The 23445-nt window shown below is 36.0% G+C and overlaps 1 long non-coding RNA gene across 1 annotated transcript; it reads right to left on the bottom strand.

The window, feature by feature from the left end:
• Positions 1–230: 230 nt before the first annotated feature.
• On the bottom strand, positions 231–19973 carry LOC106726966. Its single transcript, XR_001363110.1, has 3 exons — positions 19890–19973; positions 8791–8899; positions 231–254 (listed from the first exon to the last, which is right to left on the bottom strand). It is a non-coding gene; the product is annotated as an uncharacterized LOC106726966 (long non-coding RNA).
• Between the last annotated feature and the right edge of the window lie 3472 nt (positions 19974–23445).

The following is a 23445-nucleotide window of genomic DNA, read 5'->3' as shown; positions in this document are numbered from 1 at the left end:
TTCTCCTCCTCCTCCTCCTCCTCCTCCTCCTCCTCCTCCTTTTTGTTCTTCTTCTTAAAGAAGACACTTTAACATTTCATGTAATATTAGTTTGGTGGTGATGAACTCCTTTAACTTTTTCTTGTCTCTGAAGCTCTTTATCTTACCTTCAATTCTAAATGATAGCTTTGCTGGGTAGAGTAATCTTGGTTGTAGGTTTTTGCTTTTCATCACTTTGAATATATATTGCCACTCTCTTCTTCCCTGCAAAGTTTCTGTTGAGAAATCAGTTATCTTGTAGGTAACTAACTACCAGTATTAATATGGCTTCTTCTTTAATTCTCTAGTTGTAGGGCTTCCATTCAGCCAGATTTCAGATGGTTCTGAATGATGGTTGTCCTGTGGCTTAGTTGTAATTTTTATTGTGGGAGAATGTGAGTACCTCATTTACCTACACAGCCATCTTGCCACCCCGCTATGATCTTATCTTAAGCCCAGAGCTGTTTTAATGACATTATTCTAGAATGTTTTCTTTCCATATGATGATGGAGAAGCTAATAAGAAAAAATGGTGCCAGGTACCACAACAGTAATAGAACTTTGCTATTTTCTGGGGATTTGTTTTTTACCTTTTATTTTTAATGCAGTGTGCTGGATGTCTCTATAATTTTGTTCAGATGACTATAGAACGTGGGAAAGCTGTTGCTTTTTCATACATAACATACTGCTATTGGTCTTTATATATAATTTAAATTTTTGGAAACTTTATTTATGCTGTCAACTTTGGAAAAACTATCCCAATTGTACCATGTTGGGTTATCATTATACAGAAACTAGCAGCCACATTGGTCTAGAAACATTCAACATAATTTTTTCCCATTTGTACAGGGGTAATGCACTGTACTAAATATGTAAGGTCTTAATCTACATGGATTTGATTACAGAAACTAATGAAGTATTCTCTAAATCATGAAAAAAAAGCAGGACAACAGTTTAAAAAAAAGTGGAGAATCAAAAGCATGATGGGTTTAGTGCAGGGGTGGGCAAACTTTTTGACTCGAGGGCCACAATGGGTTCTTAAACTGGACTGGAGGGCCGGAACAAAAGCATGGATGGAGTGTTTGTGTGAACTAATATAAATTCAAAGTAAACATCATTACATAAAAGGGTACGGTCTTTTTTTTTTTTTTAGTTTTATTCATTTCAAACGGGCCGGATCCGGCCCGAGGGCCATAGTTTGCCCACAGCTGGTTTAGTGTCTCTTGACCACCGACCCACTTATCAATATCTCCCAGGACAAATGACTATGGGAGCCTAGAAAAGTTTGAATTTTCCCATAAAGAAAACATTCAGTTTTCCACATCAAAACAACTAAAAGTTTTGAAGCAGAGTATATAGTAAAAATGATTAGAAGTATAGTGGGTTTTATATTTAAATGATGCACTTAACTGGTAGTCTTTTTTAAGAGCCTGTTGTCAAGTGTACTTATATATTGTTCCGCCTCATTCAAATCAATAAGTACTTTGAGTTGTTAATCCTTCTTATTGGCAAGTTCAGTCCTAACGGGAATCATTCATTATTATAGTAGACATTTGTCACTCTCCTAAGACTTCCTATATATGGGAAGTCCCACATCTTATGACTCTTGATAAGAGATAAGCTGGATTCCCTTTAGAGAAGTATATTGTCTTATCCTCCTCCAGACATTATTCTAGCTGTTGGGAAATAGTAGAAACCTTTGGTAAAATATACATTTGCCAGAAAATAGGATATAATAATATCACAAAATGTAGAGTCTAATTTTAATTTCTCTTAAAGATGTTTCCAATATCAAGGGTCCATTTTGTAAAGTATATGATTGTTTCACCACTGTGCTATACACATGAAACTAATACAAGGTAATATTGAATGAAAACAGTAATTTAAAAAAATTAAAGATCTTTTCAGGATAACATAGGCTCCCCCAAGCAAAGTGAATCATAAGGTACAATAATTTGTATCCACTACAAAAGGGCATAATACATGAACCATTTAACTTTAGAAGAGAAAATATAACCATTTTTGAATATCCTATCTGAGATATATTAAAGGTAACTCCCCAGAGGAAAAAAAGTGTCAGCTGATCAGGCTCTACTGGAACTACCTCCACTAATTTGCTCTTATACCTAGGAAATCCAATGGTTAAATTGGTTGCCAGCCCCAGTAGGAGAATCACAGCTATTAGCTTTTCCTCAAGTGTCTATGTTTGTTTTGAATAATAGGCCCTTGTCTCTGGTACCTATTTACCATGGGACCTATAACTTCACATTATGAATTTGATATATTTACCCACTTGTCTACAAAGTCAGCTGTGTCCCAAAACGCTGCATCATCAAATGGAAATGGATTGTTAGAACTGGACCTGATTAGGTTCTGAAGACTCAAGTGAATTTGGAGCCACATTACTACCCCTTCATCTATTCTTGTCTAAGGTATCATGGAGAGCCACCTATGATCAATTGACTGAAAAGAGGAAAAGATTTCCTGGATTTCAGATGGCCCTGCACAAAATACAAGCACAGTCAAAATTTAGCTTTCCATCCTTGAAACTCTGGTACGGTTGATTTGATTATCTCAGTAACCAAGGCAGGAATGCTTATATCAGAAAAAACAACAATGGAATCTTTAGTTGGCAAATTTGTACCACCTGCCCAACTCGGACTCTTCACACTGCCATGAAGTGAACAAGCAATAAGGGGATTATGGTGTTGACTTTTGAGATTGATTCTGACTATGAAGAGGAATTAGAATCTCTGCTACACAATTAGGAAAGTAAGAAATATTGATGGCACTCAAAATATGTCCTGGGATGCTTCCTGGTATGACTTGTTTATTGGTAAAATTCATTGGGAGACCACAGAATCTGTGTAGGAAAGACAACCAAAGGTTTAGATTCCTCAAGAATGAAGGTTTGGGACACTACACCAGATAAAGAACCTTCAACATTTGAGGTGTTGGTGAAATTTCTTTTAAAGATACATGAAATGAGCAATAGAAGAGGAAAGTCATAACTACCAACTTCAACCTCATAATCAGTTAGAAAAAGAGGACTGTAACAGCTTCTTGTGTTTTCTTTATTTCTTGTGTTTATATATTTATCTCTTCTTCCCCACTCTTTCCTCCCCTCTATTTTGTATAGGGTATGTTGGTGCTGAGTAACTTTTCAATTTGGCCCATAGTATTATAATGGATTGTAAAACAACCAGGAAAAAAACAAATTTGTCAAAAGCAGAAATAAATGAGACTTTGTGTTATTCCCCTTTTGGGGAGGAGATGAATGCATTTTTGATACATGAAGGTTAGCCGCATTAAGTTAAAGGGAGAATTTTTGTAACTATTGGAAGGAGAATTTAAGTTGGCGTTACATGTGTCAACGTGAATTTCAGTGGGGACATCTGGCACCCTTTTTCACTTCTCAGTATCTAAACCTGCTTCTCAATGAGAGACCCAACCTGTCTCCTAGTGGAGAAAGTAAAATTGCTAAGTTCTTGTTCTTTCCTTTCTCCCTGGGAGGACATGTGCCTGTGACAAAGGCTCTATCAGTCATCCCCAAACTCAGGAGGCAGTGTCAGAAAGAAGCAGAGACCAAGAATCCTCCATGGCAATCCTGGCAGTTAAAACAGGAAGAGTTCCTGGTGGCGGCTGAGCCAGAGAAACCAGCAAGTGTTGCTAGTGTGTGGATCAGAATTAAAGGTTTTGAGGTGGAGAGTGTCTATGGTGTTATTTGGATGTTTTCCATTGAGACTTCATATTTTGTTTGGATCTTCAGAGTTGTTGTTTTGTTTTTTGTGTTGTTATGGGGTTTTTTTGCAGGCTCTACTTTTATTTTTTTAAATAAACTTGCTATTGTTGATAATATTGCAGATATATCCTCTTTCCCACCATTTACCCCCATCCTCCCAGCCCCTACCCACCCTCCCATGTCTTCACACCCTATTGCCTGTGTCCATGGACTATGCCTATAAGTATGTAAGTTCTTTGTGGTTTATCTCTTCTAGTCCCCCAACCCCCACATTGAGGTATGCCAGTCTGTTCCATGCTTCCAAGCTTCAGGTCTTATTTTGTTGGTCAATTCATTGTGAGTTTTTAACTTTTTATTTTGAAGTAATTTTATATCGAATCCTTTTTTACTAAATCTTTTTTTTTGTTTAAATCAGCAAGAAAAATTTTATTTTAAATCAACAAGAAAAAGCAGAAATTTTATGCTTACAATTAAGAGTCTTGACTGTACAGCTATATAGTTTATTACAGGTTGGTAATTATGAATAACTATACATAATAAAATATCTAAAGTTTGGTGGTGGGTTCAAGTGAATTGTATTTATACCACAGAATGCTAGTCATCATTTTTAAATGATGTTATATTTTAAAATTTAACAACATACAAAAGTGTTTATGATGGAGTGGCAAACCATGTTGCAAGCTGAGTGCTGGGTCACAAATTTGTTTTTATATATTCTTTAAAACATATTATCATCTATTTTTATCTATCTACTTATCTATCTGTCTTATCATCTATCTTTCTATCCATAAATCTAGATATCTATGATCTATCTATTCCTGTTATTTATCCATTATTGTATAACAAATTACCCCCAAACTGCTCTAGCTGTTTTTTGTTTTTAAAAAAATATATTTTATTGATTTTTTACAGAGAGGGAGAGGGATAGAGAGTTAGAAACATCGATGAGAGAGAAACATCGATCAGCTGCCTCCTGCACACCCCTTACTGGGTATGTGCCCGCAACCAAGGTACATACCCCTGACCAGAATCGAACCCGGGACCCTTCAGTCCACAGGCTGACGTTCTATCCACTGATCTAAACCGGTTAGGGCTGCTCTAGCTGGTTTTGATCAGTGGTTAGAGCATCAGCCCATGGACTGAAGGATCTTGGGTTCAATTCCGGTCAAGGGCATGTACCTCAGTTATAGGCTCAATCCCTGGCCCCAGTCGGGGTGCATGCGAGAGGCAACCAATTGATGTGTCTCTCTCACATCAAAGTTTCTCTCTGTCTGTCTCTCCCCCTCCCTTCACACTCTCTTATCCACTGATCTAAACCGGTTAGGGCTGCTCTAGCTGGTTTTGATCAGTGGTTAGAGCATCAGCCCATGGACTGAAGGATCTTGGGTTCAATTCCGGTCAAGGGCATGTACCTCAGTTATAGGCTCAATCCCTGGCCCCAGTCGGGGTGCATGCGAGAGGCAACCAATTGATGTGTCTCTCTCACATCAAAGTTTCTCTCTGTCTGTCTCTCCCCCTCCCTTCCACACTCTCTAAAAATCAATGGAAAATATATCCTTAGGTGAGGATTAACAAAAAAATAAATAAATAATTTACACCAAAACTAAGCAATTTAAAACAACTATCATCTTTATTCTCTCCCAGTTTCTTTGAGTCAGGAATCTGGGAGTAGCTTAGCTGGGTGGTTCTAGTTAGGTGTCTCTCATGAGGTTGCAGTCAAGCTATTGGCCAGGGCCTCAGTCTCTAAAGACTCGAGTGGGATCGAAGGATCCTCTTCTAAGCTCAGGAGAAGCTTTATTTCCTGACCTTATGGACCTGTCCATAGGACTGTTCACAACCTTCCTTCCTCCCGAGAGAGTGGAGAGAGAGGCAGGGAGGGAGAGAAAAAGAGAGCATGCACACTTAAGGTAGATGTGTAATCTTTTAAATCTAATATTAGGAGTGACCGAGTAACACTAGAAGCAAGTCACCAAGTCCAGCCCACATTCAAGGGGAGGGTAGTTAAGCTCCACCTCTTGAATGGAGGTTCTGTAGACACATCTTTAAAACCACCATGTACACATAACATATACAGATACAAGTATTTAAATATATATAAAATATTTCATAATAAATGCATCAAATTGCATGGTATATAAAATATCATTTATATTATAAAATTTATGCCATAATTATTCATGTGTGTGTGTGTAACCAAATACTGCCTATGTCAATTCTCCTCCTAACAACTTCTAATGAATTAAAACAGGGCTGAAGCACCCCCTGGGAATAGATTTATTGTGTCTACAATTGAGTTGCACACATATACAGACATAATTCTCAGACTCTGGGAGGTGTAGGAATAAATAGCACACGAAGGCCAGATTTCAGGGATGAACTATTGGGTTCCTAAAAAGGATCCTAAGGAGAAAAGGAATTCAGTAAAACAAACAGGATTGAGGTCCCAGGTGATGGGAGAAAAAAGTAGGTTGGATACTAGAGCATAGCAGCTGGCACTGAACCCACCCACCATGTTCTCTGGAGCAATGTGTCCTCCCAGGTCCCCTCATCTCAATATGCCTTCTACCAATATATGAATGAGCAGCAAAAGTGAAGTTGATTTGCATTCTAATGTGAGGAGTGACCATAATGAAGAGGGTGGGGACAGGAGAAAGCTTCACGGAAGACAGGGTGGTCTAGAGCTAGTACAAATTTTGTTTTTATACTATTTACCTCATTTCTATCTAAAGTCTGTTTGAAAAATTCAGAGTGGATAGGTAACAAAAAGTTAATATTATTGTGACTTTATTTTTACTAATTGATATCTTCTAAATTTTTGTAATTAATATATATTTTATATTAATAAATCCAGTTTTTCAATACTTCTTCAAATATTAAAAAGATTAAAATATAATAGAAAGTGAAACTAGTATATAAAACTATATATAGTAGGAACCCCATTCATTGTTAAATGCAGATGTATTTTAAGACAAAGTATTAATGAAATTAAATACACATATATATAATAGGCATAACTATTTTCTTGTATCTATATCTATCTGTATCTATTTAGGAAGATAAAACCTAGAAGGAAACAAAGTAAAATGTAGGTAGATGTTTTTCTGTGAGATTTCAAATTAGGTTTTTTATCTCCTTTGTACTTTTCTGTATTTGCCAAATTTCTATAATGAGTACTTATTACTTTTATAATCAAATGAAACCCCATTATTTTAAATAGTTTAAAAGAGATATGTTATGATTCTTTCATGAATTAAATAACATGTAACTATTAATATTTCATTTCCAAAGAAATTTAATGACCTGATTAAATGCTTATGATATAAGTACAAAGAGTTAAAAAGTACTGCATAAGCAATGTGAAATCAAACACACATATATATATAAATATACAGGAATTTGAATAGGACCCTTCCTGTTGTCTTAGACCTTCAAATTTTGGCTGAAGCCCCAAAGCTGAGAACAATGAGTTATAAATAACAGTACATTCTAAAGAGAGATGCTGGACCTATCCAGGGAGGATTTAGTGAAGAGAGCAGAGCTGGTCCAACAACTTTCAACCCCCACCATGGCTTCTAACCTACTTAAGAGAAGTCTAAAGTTCAAAAGTTGATTAAAGAGCACCTTTAATAGAGAAGAGTGATCAAACTCACAGGGAGTAAAGTGGTATTTTCCGCTTCCCTATTCCTTCCTTTCCAAGCCCTCCCTCAAATGCTCCAAAAGAAACACCCATATTAAGGATAGGATATCTATAAGATAGAGATGCAGTCACTCATGTGTCCCAACCCTGTAGAATGGCAGTCCTCACTGCTGCATAGGACTGAAATGCAGTGAGAGTTCTTAGCAGAGACTGATGGGTGTGTCTTGGGATCTGGGGAGACTAGAGCCTGTTTTTCAATCTCAAAGCAGGCAGGATGGTCACTGAGTTGAGTTTGCAAGATAAGGACACAGGACAGTTATAAAGAGCAGTTAGTAATTCAACCATTTTGCAAGGCAAGGATGCAAACGTCTCCTGAGGGCTAAGTGGTGTGATGGATGTGACCCACTCAAGAGGGACAGTAGGAGGCAGTGAGGTGTTCTGGTCAGGAGCTTTTGGTTCAATTAAAAAGGACATCTTAAGAAGTCACAGAGATGTCTGCATGAGGAAACATTGCAGAGAAGACGTTAAAGTGTGTGTGTGTGTGTGTGTGTAGAGGAATAGATATATGGTTGATAATGAATGCATAGAGACTGATAAAGCTATATTGGTGTTGACACACAGATATCCACACCCTCAAAAAAAATAATTATAAAGCAACATATCAAAAGTTAAACAATGGTTATCTAAAGAGATGAAATTGATATAATTTCTTTATCTTTTTTCCCCTGTATTTTGCATTAATACTATGTATTAGGTACAGGGAGTTACCTAAAAAATTTCGAGGAGACATTTTACTGTTCTACTAAAGCCCGCTAGACAGAAATCTTCATAATGATAGGGATCATTATTATCTTATTCACCATTGTTTTCCTAGAACAGTATCTGGTACAAAATAGGTTTTTGATAAATACATACTGAATTCATTAATGAATTATGTAATTAAGTTCAAACACCTACTTTAAAATTAAAATGGAAGAAGTGCTTTTCTCCCATGCTACCAGTAACATCTTTCTGTGCCCATTAATGAAAAGCAAAGATTGTCAAAAAAGGATGCCAAATATTATCTGAACCTAAGTGGTATAGTGAACACAGGCCACGGATATTTTTTAACACTTTTTAACAATCAAACTACCTATATAGAAGCACTGATAATTATTTAAACAGACATCATTCTTAATAAGAAAAATAATTTTTGCAAAGATAGTTTTTGCATTATAATATTTGTATCTCAATTTATTTAATTTTCTGATTTTATTCTGATATTGATTGATTTGGCTTTTCAAATTGTATTTCACCCAGTTCCAGAAATGGAGCTTTCTAACCGCATTCTATCCCAAAATTTTACTTTTACTGTTCTTATGTTGATCAATATATTTAATTACCATACTCCTTACCTCCCCTCATGTTTCCATCCATAGAGACTCTCTCGTTGATCTGTGGCTCCTGAGAAGGCTTTCTCTTTCAGAGAAAGGAAGTAGCGAATGTAGTAGAAAGAGCTGTGGACTGAGAGCCAGGAAGTTACCCTTGATGTGCCAGAAATTAAACATTAATAAATTTACCCAGACATACATTTCTTTTTGCTAAGCTTATGGTTTCCCCCATTTCATTGACATCCTTCCATGGTGGACCTCCTTCTACCTTAGGATTTTATAGTAGAAGTTGGTGCTGCCTTTCTGGCTGCAGTTTCCACAAATGCTGACATTTCAACAGTGGGCTGAATATTTAGATCTTCCTGAATCAACAGCCTTTTCACTTGTGGTCTCAGTCTGCATTCCACATACTAATCTGTTCCCTGACATGTTATAGACCCACCACAAACTGGAAGAGCTATTAATTGAGTCAGAAAAGGGAATATCAGTTCAGGTTTCATAAATGGAATCAATATAAAGTTGCTAGTGAAAATATAATTGGTACACGTTTCATCAGTTTGTTTTCTCCATAAAATAAGAAATGTTTTGCCTTTCTTGAACATCATATGACCTAAAACATTTCCTGTTAGAGAATACCACATTATCTTTTTGTAAAGTTCTTTACCTCTTTTTTAGTGTAAATTATAAAGGTCTTAATAGTTTCACTGGGCATTATTGCCTACATTAAATTTGCATTTTTTTTTCCTCAGGTCAAACTTTGACTTTATGGGACATTAATGGTGTCAAAAAATGAGAGTTATCATTCTTAATCATGTGCCAAATATCTCCTTCCACCAAATAGTAAAAATGTGATAGGAATTTCATATGCCAACAAATAAGTTGCAGGATTTCTTGTGCAGGGCTCATTGAAGTTTCTCATTGCTAACCCAATAAAAACATCACAAATAATAAATTAAGGGTATTTGTTCTTTTAGGAGGATTTTTTACAGCTAGCAGGATATGAAACATTCTCAAAATAGCTCCTGTACTAATCTTCATCACTTATTTTTTTCTTTAATTTTTAAGTTCTTTGAAATTATCTCAAAAGAAATAAATAAAAAGGTACTATCTTACCCCAATCTTCACTAACTTTGAATGGTATTTATATCTAAACAAATTAGAATCAGTATATCTCAGTAAAACCACTGTTTGCATATTGTACATACACATGTAACAATAGCTAAAATTTTATGCTGCTTTTACTCCTGAAAAAATTATTTCACATGTATACTTAATTTCTAATGATCAGTCAGACTTTTCTTAAAATGGCTACACGGACTGCTGTATGATTTGCAAATAGATATAACAAGATGCAGGAACAGCTGAAAACAAGAAAGAATTTGTAGAAGGAAATAACTCTAAACTAGAAAGAAAGAATTAAAACTTTCTAATGTACAAAACAAACAGACTAAGGTTTTAGATATTTGAATAATTAGCTTTAAATTACAACATGCCTGTTAAAAGTGACCCAGCAGATCTGAAAAAGAATTAGATGTTCTAGAAATTAAAAAACAAACAAAAAAACACACACTCATTTATTTAAGTTATAGAATACAAGTGATGTGTTTGTGAGCAGATTGAACACATCTGGTGAGAAAATGAAGAACTGGAAGATGGGTCAGAAGAAAATATCTACAATGCAATATGAAGAAATAGAGAAATAGGGGAAAAGCAAAAGGAAAGTCAAGAGAGATTGAGGATAGAGTTAGCATGTCTAACATATTTTCTATTAAAGCCCCAGAAAAATAGGAGAGAAAGAAAATGAAGTAATGACAGTATTTGGGAAGATAATGGCTGAAAAGATTCCTGAAATAATTAGAGACATCAATCCACAGATTTAAGAAGTCTAATACATCCCTATCAGAAGAAATACTGATTATAATAAAGCAGTGAAACACCAAAGACAAAGAGATGGTGTTTAAAAAGCCAGAGAAAAAAAGAGAGATTTCTTGCCTGGCCCATGTGGCTCAGTTAATGAGTGTCATCCTATGCACCGGAAGTCGCCGGTTCGATTCCCATGCAGGGCACATGCCCGAGTTGCCTCCTCAATCCCCAGTAGGAGGCATGCAGGAGGCAACTGATCAATGTTTCTTAATCATCAATGTTTCTGTCTCTCTCCTTCTCCTTTCCACTCTCTAAAATCAATAAAAACATTTTTAAGAGAGATTTCTTTCAATGGAGCAACAGACTTACATTTGATTTCACAACATTTTTAAATAAACTAAAAGACAGTGTAATGATACTTTCAATTGGCTGAAAACAAGTGACTGTCAATCTAGAATTCTATATTCAGAGAAAATATATTTTTAAAGGGAGGAATAATGGCATTTTTTTATATAAACATAAGCTGTCAATGTTTGCCACTAGCAGATCCTCACTAGTAAAATTTTAGAGGATATTTTTCAGGCAGAAGGAAAGTGATCCCAAATGGAAAGTCCAAGATAAGAAAATGAATAAACTACAAAGAAATTAGTGTTTGAGTAAATTTAAATAAACTTTGACTATATAAGACCAATAATTGTAATAATGTATTTTGCAGCATAAAAATATAATTAAATATCTAGCAAAATAACATAAATTAAAAGGAGAGCAAATGGAATGAAAGATTTTTAAGATTTGCATTGTCTAGGAGATGGTAAAGCTATTGTTTGACGTTAGACTTGGATGTAATTTCTAGAGAAAACACTAAAAGAAAAGAAACATAATATACAACTTCCAAATTAGTAGAGGGAATACTAGAATTTTAAAATACCCTAAAATTTAAAGAATGAAGAGGAAAGAACAATTTTCAATGTTAGTAATTCCATTAAATCTAAATGTACTACATGTTCCAGTTAAAGGTCAAAACAGTTTTACATTTTAAAAATTTCAATGAAAGCATAAGTAAAGATACATCATAAAACACCAAAACAAAGTTGGTTATCTCTCCTTTCCTCCTAAGATCTCTGACTTTTAAAAAGTGAACATATGCTATACAAATAAAAAAGTAGAAATATGTGGAAGATTTTAATAAAATGAACAAAAAATTGGAGGATTTCTCCTTCTGACCCAGTACTATCTGTGTTGTTTCAAATTTTAAAATCAGCATATTTTATTCTTAAAATTTCATATTTGTTTAATTAAAAGAGCTGCCATTTCCCTGGCCAGTTTGGCTCAGTAGATAGAGCGTCAGCCTGCAGACTGAAGGGTCCTGGGTTCAATTCTGATCAAGGGCACGTTACCTTGGTTGCAGTCTTGATCCCCAGCCCTGGTCCAGCGCATATGCGAGGGAACTAATCGATGTTTCTCTCTCTGTCTTTCCCCCTCCCTTCCACTCTCTAACAATCAATGGAAAAAATATCCTTGGGTGAGGATTAACAAAAACAAACAAATAACAAAAAAAGAGTTGTCAGCAACTACTCTAGAACATAGTTGCTGACAACTCTTTTTGTTCCAGCAAACTTTTAGCTCCTCCCTGTATTGAGCACATCAGAAATGTTTTCATTCACACTTTACAAGTTCAGGAGCAGGCGCTAAGACCCTCCATGCCAAATATAAAGGCTAGCCAGCACCAGCAGTGATGGCAGTGGCAAAGCTTGAGGGGCGTAAGAATAGGAGAACAACTCAGGTCTGTGGAGTTTAGATGGGACTTACTTAAGTAAGACCTAAAACCAGGCAAATCTCATCAATACTTGTCAACATCCCTGGAAATTTCTGGAATTTTTGAGAAAAGAAACTCAAGGGAAAGGAACTTCTGGTTTAAGTGAATGCATATTAGGATTTATCAAGATTTGGCTAAATATGTAAATGAGTTGACATCTGTGCTCACCAGCTGGTAGTGCCATCACCAACTTCCCTAGAATGTATTTGGAGATATCCCAAATTACAAAATTTAAAACTATGGAATGAAAATGAAGCTCAGTCTGCTTGAGCAATTAAGGTGAAATATACTTGCAATTGGGATAAAATGCTTGCAATTGTAAATTAATGCATATTAAGTGTGATTTTTATTATTTTTTTCTTAAGGCATATTCTCCTTATATCCTTTCACCTCCAAGCTTGAGCAAAGATGCTGATGTCTGAAAAGCCAAAGCACAGTTTAGGACTATGGAGTCAGAGTGAGGAGCAGGAACTCCAGTAGAGGGGCAAAAAGTGACATGGGACATTTAGGATAATATATATACTTTCAAGTGCTTACAACACATGGCAAAGCGTGGCTGGAAAGAAATAGAGCTAAGAACATGGAAATAATAGCCTAGTGCAGTTTACAAACTGGACTTTGCTAAGCCATTTGGCTGTTGTAAGAGAACCACTGTAGCAAATGAGAGTGGTCCCCACCCTCATTTCAACCAGAGAGATAGTCTGTCTACATGGGATTTCATTTAACAAAACTTGCACTGTTGTTTAAAGTGATTATTTTAAACTTTCAAAACATCTGTAACATGTACATAGGATAGATAATTTTTAAATTGCCCCAACAACCGTGGAACCTTAATAAAATTGCACTGAACCCTCAACATCACTATTTTTTTAATACCCTAGAAAATGTAATCCCCCATAACCTTGATCTCAAAAAAGGTTGAGTCTCTTACTATGTGCTAGAGCCCTGACAAGTACTTTACATGCATAATTGCAGCCAGTACTCACAATAGCTGTGGATATCAATACCATTTTTATACTCACTTTATAAATAAGAAATTTAGGGTTAGAGTGTTTTCAAAATTATCTAAAGTAAAAAAATAAAAAAGTAATTGTCAGTGTCAGAAACAGTCAAGTCTCTGCCCTTTCAAAGCCCACGTTTTTAACAAAGTCACCATACTTAAAAGCTGTTAATAGTTGGTTAATCACATTTAAAGCTTCTAGGCTACATAATTCTATAATCCATTCTGTAATTTTTACCAGATCATGAACATTAATCTCACAGAAAGAATACCAATATTCTGGTCAAAGGCACATACCTCAGTTGCAGGCTCCTCCCCAGCCCAGGCCTCCTTAGTCAGGGCTCATGCAGGAGGCAGCCAATCAGTGGAAAAATATCCTCAGGTGAGGATTAAATATATATATATATATATATATATATACACACACACACACACAAACACACACACACATATATATATATATATATATAGGAGCCAATAAAAATAAAAATATTCAGCAAAATTCTAAATTGTTTATTAATATGACTAGTTTTTTTTTAAGATTACTATGTCATTATGTATGTAACTATTTTCCTTCAGATCAAGAGTTTTATCTTTTTGCACTTTTCAAAAACTCAAACTAACAATTTGGGGGGTGCGGAGGATGGTCCAAAGAAAAAGGAAGAAAATACCAAATGAAAACTCAGCAGGAAACTTGTACACTGTTTTATTGTCTTCAGAGGGAAAAGGGAGGGTCTTCCAAAATGCAAATATTGGTGCAGCTTTGTGACTCATCCCTTTATCCCCCACGTACAGCACCTGGTATATTGTTTTGCATATGTACATAATCAATATTTAAATGAATGGATGGAGGCATATGAAGCTCAGAGTCCCAAAATGCTGTATTTCAATTTTCCCCCTCTAATCTAACACCATACACTAACTATATTTTTTTAAACTTGATCACGTTGAAATTAAAAAATAGGGTTTGGGCCTATAGAGCATATATTGCTTAATATTTTGAGGTTTAATATATCAGATATATCTCTTTAGGTGAGTGTGTTTGCTTAAGTCACTATGATTTTGCTTATAATGCTGTTCTAGGTATCTATAGCAAACTACCCAGAACTTTGTGGCTTAAAAAAAACATTTTATTGTTTTCTTCTGTTCCGATTCTGGAGGTTGACTGTTTGTAACATGGGGTTTCTTATGTGGTTGCATTGGCCACTGAGACTAGATTTATATGAAATCTTGACAGGGCTGGACATCCAAGATGGCTCATTCTCCTGGCTGGCCATTGATGATGGCTACCAACTGAGCTCTCCTGGGGCTGTCAGCTGGAGCTCCTACACACACTGCTTCATGTGGCTCAGATTTCACACAGCAAGGCAGATAAATTTTGAGAGGAAACATCACAAAAGATCCTAGTTGCCCTCTTGCAGTCTGGGAGCCCTCGGGGGATGTCTGCGCCCGGCTTAAGCCGGCAGTCGGACATCCTTAATGCTGTCGCGGAGGTGGGAGAGGCTCCTGCCACTGCCGCTGGGCTTGCCAGCTGGGAGCCTGGCTTCTGGCTGAGCAACACTCTCCTTGTGGGAGCATACTGACCACCAGGTGGCAACTCCTGCGTTGAGTGTCTGCCCCCTGGTGGTCAATGCGCATCATAGTGACTGGTCGTTCTGGTCATTCCGTCGTAATCGTCGCTTAGGCTTTTATTATAGAGATTAGTGGTCCGGTGCACAAAATTCATGCACGGGGGGCGGGGGTGTGTGTCCCTCAGCCTGGTCTGCACTCTCTCCAATCTGGGACCCCTCAATGGATGTCTGATGTCTGACTGCCAGTTTAGGCCCAATCCCTGGATGGGCCTAAACCGGCAGTTGGACATCCCTCTCAATGTGTGAATGTGTGTGTGTGTGTGTGTGTGTTTGTGTGTGTTTATTGATTTTAGAGAGAGGGGAAGAAAATGGGAGAGAGAAAGAGAGAAACATCGATTACGGGACTCCACACATACCCTACCTGGGATCTAGAAGAAACCTGTGCATGTGCCCTGACCAGAAATCTAACTGGCTACCTTTTGGTGCACAGGAATACTAGTCAACCAACTGTGCATGGGACAACGACTCAACCAACTGAACCACACTGGCCAAGGCATCCTATTTCTTCTGATTGACAATCTTACACACCTTATGAAAAGTAAAATATAGTCCTCCCACTTCTCCTGGATCTTAGTGGAAAAACGTAAAGAATGGCTTGCTTTGCTTTGTTAATGTATTCAACAATTAACAATTAGGAGAAAAGGCCACTTTTTATTGCCCACAATTTGTCAGGACCTATTTGTTTTGCATATTAATTTAGTCTTCATAAAATCCAAAAAGGTAGATATGATTAACTCCATTTTGCAAATAAGAACTGAAGTTCTTTGAGGTTTTGACACTTACTCAAGTTAGGATATGTATTTTTTTCTTACAATAGCTTGTCTCATAAGGCAAAGTGAATGTATGTATGTGTGTGTGTGTGATGCATATATACTATACATATTATATAATATACATATTTTGTATAATAAATATATACATAGTGTATATATATATGTGTGTGTGTATGTATGTATATGGAGAGAGTCAGAGTGTGTGTATACACACACACACACACGTATGAAGCAAAGTCTCCATAAAGGAGAAAGTTCAACAACAATATATACCAATATAAGGGAGGGAGAAAATTGAAAAGGAAAGTATATTGATACTCCACTGGTCCACCTTATATATGAAAACTGAAAAAAAGTATCTATATTCTATTCACATAGATACCCTAACAGCATTGCTTCACTTTCAGTGATCTGGGAAATAGATCAAATTGGTGAAGAAAGACATGCAACACATTTCTTTATAGGCACATATTTGATGATGTGGTCATCCTAAACTTCTATCAAGTACACTAAAAGAATACTATAGGTAACATTGCTTTATATTATTTGCCTTTATGACTAAGTCTTAATCTACACTAGTCAAATAAGTCAGTGAATAAATCTCAAGTAAGATTTGCACAATTTTTTTTCTAGCTGAGTAAGGCTTAGACGCAGCCGTGGGCAAACTACGGCCCGCGGGCCGGATCCGGCCCGTTTGAAATGAATAAAACTAAAAAAAAAAAAGACCGCACCCTTTTATGTAATGATGTTTACTTTGAATTTATATTAGTTCACACAAACACTCCATCCATGCTTTTGTTCCGGCCCTCCGGTCCAGTTTAAGAACCCATTGTGGCCCTCGAGTCAAAAAGTTTGCCCACCCCTGGCTTAGAGCAATACTCTCACCTTTCCATATTTCTTATTGTAGAGCTTTCAGCAAAAGTCTAAAACCAAAGACCAACGCACAGAATCAGAGTTGGAAAGATAGATATGCAGAGTGGTTTATAGCTGTGAGTACATGAAATACAGAGATTATTCTTGAATTATTATTTATTATTATTTTATATAAACCTACTTTTGCTTGACCCTGTATTGTGTTATTTAAATATTAGCATAGATGCACTCTTGAATATGAAGCATTAAAATTTAAGTTGTTTATCGCTCAGATTTAATTTAATACCACACAAGACAAATCAGCCTTTACTTATTCTGGTAAAGTAGTGCTGAATCAATTGTAGCCACTGCCTGCTAACAGAGAAAAAAGGAAAGGGTAAAAAATGTAGCAGCAATAATTTATGCACGTCTGAAGAACAAAGAATATTTAAAATATTTATGAAACAGTTTTTTTTTAATTCGTGTGTTTATAACCTAAAATATGCAAGTCTCGTAGGTCTTTGCTTTGATGGACCAATATCTTTTAGAATAGACGATGATGGCTAAGGTGGCAACCAAGGACAAAAAAAATCCTATTTTGTTTTGAACATCTGTCTCAATGGCAATGTTATGTTTAGTAAATATTCTTTTTTAAATATAGGATTGTTTTTCCACATACCTAATCCATAGTCACATCTGCAATGCCTGACATGAATTAAGAACTCTAGATATATTAGGGATGTATTGAATGTGTCCTCATCTACACTATAGGGAAGTCTATATGAAACCATGTCCAAGACTTCCTTCCAATTTCTAGATGCTTCGTGAATTGTACATATACCTACACTCCCTAGACTATATAAACATAGGTAATTTATACAATGCAGTCTTATAAGTGGTTTTAATATTGCTATTTCCCTAAACTACTTGCATAGATAGGGCATCTTACTGTAACTCTTTATAAGGCTTTTTCTGGAAAGTTGGCTTATAGATAAAATCACAAAGTATGTAGAACTCCTCCTCTCTCTTCCGATGTCTAAAACTCATACAGCTCTATGTGATAGTCTGTGAGCACCCAGTGGTTTGAGAAACAAGTCTTATCTTTCACATAAATGTCTTATCTCGGTATGTGTTCAAGGCCCAGGTCTCCTGCAAAGGCTGATGTCTAATACACAGTGTCACAATCTCTAAAATTGGAGTCACTTAATGGTTTGCCCACGCCCTCTGTGAGATAAGAGATTGGCAGTGTTCAATTCACAGATAACCATTAAGGTAGTAATCCCAAAACACTGTTTCTAAGCAACCTGTATTAAAGTAGGGTGGCATTTGCTATACATGAGCTAGTCCACCTAATCAAATGTCCTGTTCCTAAGAGTAACCAATAAACAGGAATTTCAGAGGAAGAGACCTAACATTCTTTTTTTTTAACTTCTTAAAAAAATAATATAGCATAGGAAAAAGCACTACATGGAAAGAACTCTTAATCCTAATTCCCATAGACAATAAATCCATATTTAGAAGCATTAAATAACCTTTCTCTTATATCCCCACTGACCAAGTTACAAGTACCTAGTGGTGATCATAAAATTTTCCAGCACTTTTGAAAACCCAGACACATAAACTGCCTCAATAAATTTCACTCAGGTCATACAACTTGCTCTCCAAGAACATTTCTTTCTCTTTTTCAATCCACTTTTGCTTTCTAAAAGATATTCTGAGCCAAAAGATGTGTCTTCCCAGGCTAATAGGGTGCCAATTCATTCTTCTTTACATGTGAACCCAAACATCACAACCCTTTCTCTTTTTAAAAAATATATTTTTATTGATTTTAGAGAGGAAGGGAGAGAGAGAGAAATAGAAACATCAATGATGAGAGAGAATCACTGATCGGCTGCCTCCTGTACACCCCACACCGGGGATGGAGCCTGCAACCCAGGCATGTGCCCTGACTGGGAATCGAACCATAACCTCCTGGTTCATAAGTCGATGCTCAACTACTGAGCCACGCCAGCTTGGCCACAACCCTTTCTTAAAGGGCATTGGTCTGTTCCACATGCCCTTGTTCAGATTTGATAAATGAATACTAGTGACAGTGAAAAACTCCACAATCCCAGAAGATGCAGATTTTCTTTGGCTTGGCCTTGTGACTCCACTAAAGGATTTTAGGAGATTGAAGGTATCTAAAGTTTAAGTGTAACATATTGTTGATAGGATTAACTGCCAATTTCAAATATTGAGGGGGCATTTAAGATTTCTACTCAAGATGCTTTCCCTTTACAATCTGGTAATATGCCCACTGCCTTATATAGAAAGCTTTAGAATACAGTCTTACCTATTCTAGCACAATGTTGTATACAAGCTATAGATTCAGTAAGTTGTTTTTTTAATTAAGTTAAAGCATGTGAGCATCAAGAACAACCTACAGGGAGCCCAAACAATAAGGCACTGATTAAACGTGCTAATGGTAAAAATGAGCAGTGTTTCACACATTTTGTTTTCAAAAGCCAGAATAATCTCCTCAAAGCATCTTATTAAACTTTATAATTTATAAATTTTTCAAAGTATTCATAAAACTAACAGAAAAAGTACTGGTTGTGAGGTATACAGGAAATCAATAATTTATGTATTTATTCTATTCTTCATTAGCTGGAAATGTTTTAACAGAAAGAACTTAGTGATACTGAACACGATTCAAAACCTACCTTTTCCACTGAGTAATATTTCCTAGTGTTTGTTGAAATGATAATACTCTGCATCAGGATGATAGGATTAAATGAGAAAAAGTATGAAAACTCCTTAGTAAAACACCAGCATATAGTAGATCTCAATAAATTTTTATTGACCTTTACTTAACCAAACGGGAAGATGGAAGAAATATTTGAGATTTGTCATCCCAGGTGATGAGACAAAGGCCTTGGAGAGCCTACCTGGTTTTATAACCAAAATATCTGTATCATGTGGGATTTTCCAAGTCATTTTCACCATATATTAAGATCAGGTGAGCATAAACCAAATTCATTCATCCTTGAAGAAGTATCTTCAAATTTATATCACTCTGAGGAAACATGTTAAAATTTCATATTTCTTTCTGAAGTCTTATTCTTACCAAGTTACTGAACTTGTCATCTGTACCTAAAGAACCTCACAAGGAGAATGAAAAGTGCTCTCTTCCATCATCAGATACTCACCTCGGTATCCTCCTTAGTAAACTCGGCTGTGGCATCTCTGGCTCCGTAGCAACCATGTCTCACCAGCAGACAGCTTTCTGTGAAACACTCTTCACTGGGGGAAAGAGAAGAGAAAAAAGTCCACATAAAAATAAAACATGAAGTATCCACAAGGAAAAGTACAATGAATGCTTGGCAATTTCCCTTATATAATATTAATGTAAAGTTGAAATTAAAAGATCATAGATTTGTCAGAGAACTGATTATAGAGGGTGTGCCATAAAATGTATACACACAATGAATAATTATAAAGGCAGTGATTATTAAAAGATATTTCCTTTTCAAAATTGAACTATCATCTGTTAAAGTGTATATGCATTTTATTGGTGGGACACCCTGTACACAACTCATCAGGTGAGTACTTTATTCCAAACGGGATGTTAAAAGAGCAGTATCATCAAAAGGGGAAATTATGTTTAAACTAGAAAGTTCTAACAAGCAAGATACCAAATAGTTCCCGAGAGCTTTGTCTTACTGAACACAATTTTGATGCAACAACCTGTACTCTGAGTCTTTCTGCCCTACAGCCTCTAGGTAAGCTACTGGCTATATTGAGTCAATTCTCAGCGTGAAAGTTGTGACAGAATATAGGAAAGTTTAAGCAAACAGTTCACTTTATTTGAAACGGATTTACTACTGGCATCAAGAACATTGTGTCCCTCATGGCCTCATTTTATGGCCCATGCACCTGATGGGCCAGTTCCTGACAAAGTCATTCCTCGCCAGTGCTTACTACCCGCCTGAACCTTCCCCACAGGCCCTCCATTCAACATCTGCTCAGCTCCTTGCTTCAAATCCAGTATTTTCCCAGCCAGAAGCAGTGATCACGAATAGCCAAACTTCAGTTTCTAATTGCCAACAGAGTATACACAGGTATAGAGAAGATAAAAAAAATAATCATACTTTACAAAAATGATTGATATTTAAACCAGGAAACATTTTATATGAATATTAAACACAGTATCACCTAATTGTATATTAGGCTTTAATATCTTATTCTGCACATAGAAATATATCTTAGAGAAAACATTTTAAAAAAATAAAATATTTGATAATAATTATAATGTGTTTACAAAAGTATAATATCTTAAACTTTTAAAACTATTTTAGTATGTCTTATATAGAGTTATCTTGAAAAACCATGAGACAGAACAGAAAAACTATTATTATCCCCATGTTATAGGCAGTGAAACTAAAACAGGGATTTGTTTAATGTCACACAGTAGCGACAGAACAGAACTAGAACCAAGGTCTCCTCGCTAAGCTCAGGATACTAAGGAAAATTCTGGACTTCCTTGAATTAGTATATACTCCAGCAGAAAGTCCTGTTCATGTGCTTCAATCCTTTCCATCCCAGGTCAGTCCCATCTGAACTTACATTCTTTTTCTCCTTTCAGGCAATGCCTATTGTACTTGCTCCCAACTCATAGAAAAACAAGAGAGGCTGTGTTAATTTAAACATCTGCCTTTATAGCTCTACTTATAAGGAAAAGAGAAGGACATAACCATAAGATAAATGTCACTAACCAAGATATTTAACTTATAAATATAACATACAGTGAATTATATAGAATAGTAGGTCATGATGAATCCAATGGGTTAAAAATAGGGCAGGGCAGGGCAGGGAGTTGAGGAATGCTGCAGTGTGCATGGGGTGGGGTGCAATGCGAGGTGGATGGCCAGGGTATAGAACAAAGTATGGTTCACAGTCTCTTTCTCAAGAATCTAGCAAAATCTAGTGAGGGAAAGAGGAACGCAGCAGGAAGGACTGGCAATAGGATATTAACAAATAATATGCCATAATGAACATATTTAATCCAACTACATAGACTATGTCTAGACAGAAAAAGTCCAGAATGGCTTAACAGATAAACACCTAGTTTACTTCCCCCACAGGTTATGTCCCCCCTGGGCTGACCTATGAGATCTTAATGTATTTTTGTTCCTCCTCATACTTTTTATTATATCTTGCCAGCTCCTCAAAACGAATTGTGGATGCAAAAATTCTCTCTTTAAGCTATGTTCTTAGCACCCACCAAGTTCCGGGACCAAGTTCAGTTTGATTCCAGATAAACTGCCCTCTCTCCTCTCCATTCCTGCAGACTTTCAACCAGGTGCTCCTGGGCTGATGTGCTGGAATTTCACCATCTGCCAGGCTATTTCACACTCCTTTCCAGAGGGAACAGGACACTTTAACAGCTTAGAGTATTTTCTCTCCCCCTATGTGCCTCCAGTATATTCCATACTCTGTCTTATCCAGAATATTGTTTTCTTCCTCTATTGGTCTTTTATTCTTTCCTCCAACCAATCTGTAGACTCTGTTCTCCATTGTAATTCACAAACTTCTGTTTTCTATTCGATATTTATCCAAATTGATTAGCACTGCTCAATGCTTCTCCTAATGATGTTTGAAACATGATAGCTCTTGGATACAAATTGCTTCCTGGTAGGAATTATTTCTCCATAATAAAAATGTTTTTCTCAGCCAATTTAAAGTAGAAGGTCAGACTCCAAGGTAGCCAGCTAATTTAGCCCAAAATTCAGGTTCTGGAAAGTTAAAATAAAATAATAAAGCAGAGTATCTAAATAGAGTTCTAACCCACATTACCCTTTGTGCAGTCACTATCAAGGAGCATGGAGCCCAAGGCTAGTGCAACTATCATGGGTGAACAGAGAAATTTACCAGAAAAAAAAATCTCACAAATGAAAAAAAATTACAGTAAACTGTTACCTATGTCTAATTTTTTATAGGTTTGGTTTTGAATATATGATGAAGAGGCAGATATATTTAGACAAGGACTATTTTACAAAAGAAGTAAGAAAATAGAAGGACAGTTATTCACAAAGCTTATTTTAGTATGCTTTCTTTCTAAACATCAAAAGTAACAAATGACATTAAATAAGACAGAATTTATTCTTTTAAGGGAAAAATATAAAATCTACTTTAGTCTATCTTATTATATTTGTTTTATATGTTATGCTTATTTTTAATATGAATAATTTTAATAATGTTTTCTAAAATTAAGTTTTCATTATGAATAGCACATGCTCATTATAGAAAATATGAAAGATGCAGAAAATCATATATTACAGATTACATATATAAGGTTATTACTTGATGGCCGAAAGTGAAAGTGTATGCCCCTGGGCAGAATTTTTGTCATTCCACAGTTACCTTTGGCCTTAAACACCACAGAAATTATATTATAATGATAATAGCAGTAATATAATTACACTGAAATTAAGAAGAAAAAATATACAAGGAAAACTACATAATATATTGGGAAAAAGTCTGCCCTGGCAGCCATCACTCCTGGATTTTAGTGCTGGCTCTGCCTTGAACTAGTTGTGTGATGGGGACCTTTGGGCAAATCCTAGATGTCTCTTAGTTAAAGTTCCATCATATATGAAATGAGTGTTTTGGAGATCTCCAAGTTTCTTCTATTTCTGAAGCTGTATGAATTTCCAGTTGTATGTCTCAGATTAGAAAACTGTAGGTTATTTATAAATTATTAAA

The sequence above is a fragment of the Myotis brandtii genome, unplaced genomic scaffold, assembly GCF_000412655.1.
Source record: "Myotis brandtii unplaced genomic scaffold, ASM41265v1 scaffold34, whole genome shotgun sequence".
NCBI lineage: Eukaryota > Metazoa > Chordata > Mammalia > Chiroptera > Vespertilionidae > Myotis > Myotis brandtii.
The sequence above is the reverse complement of the archived record's forward strand: the minus strand, read 5'-3'. Positions and strand labels throughout refer to the sequence as shown.